The sequence below is a fragment of the Cervus canadensis genome, chromosome 7, assembly GCF_019320065.1.
Source record: "Cervus canadensis isolate Bull #8, Minnesota chromosome 7, ASM1932006v1, whole genome shotgun sequence".
NCBI lineage: Eukaryota > Metazoa > Chordata > Mammalia > Artiodactyla > Cervidae > Cervus > Cervus canadensis.
The window spans coordinates 43,609,870-43,610,513 of record NC_057392.1 but is presented as its reverse complement, the minus strand read 5'-3'; positions in this window follow the sequence as shown (position 1 = coordinate 43,610,513).

The window sequence follows — 644 nt, the reverse complement described above, 5'->3', positions numbered from 1 at the left end:
AAAAGGCAAACAATAAACTGGGAAATTAGTACATTACATAACAAACACAGTATTCTTTAAATATAAGCAATTTACTGCTGCTAAGGCCCTTCAGTCATGTCTGATTCTGTGCGACCCCACAGATGGCAGCCCACCAGGCTCTCCCATCCGTGGGATTCTCCAGGGAAGGACACTGGAGTGGGTTGCCATTTCCTTCTCCAATGTATGAAAGTGAAAAGTGAAAGGGAAGACGCTCAGTCGTGTCAATGACTCTTAGCGACCCCATGGATTGCAGCCTATCAGGCTCCTCCATCCATGGGATTTTCCAGGCAAGAGTACTGGAGTGGGTTGCCATTGCCTTCTCCGATTTTTTATTTATTAAAATAAATAAATAAGTATTTATTTAAAAAAAAACCAGAACTCTGAAACCCTAATAAGGATAACTGAAAGAAAAATTACCAGACAAAACACAAACTATTAATAAACATGAACATATGTTTAACAACACCAACAAAGAAATGTTAATTAAAGTTATGAGGCACTCATCTTTCACCTATCAGCAAGGTATTTTTTTAAAAACATAAATTTCTGTTAGGGCAAAGGAGTGGCCAAACAGGTACCCTCGTATGTTCTGAAAGGAGAGTAAATGTAAAGCACCCTTCTGC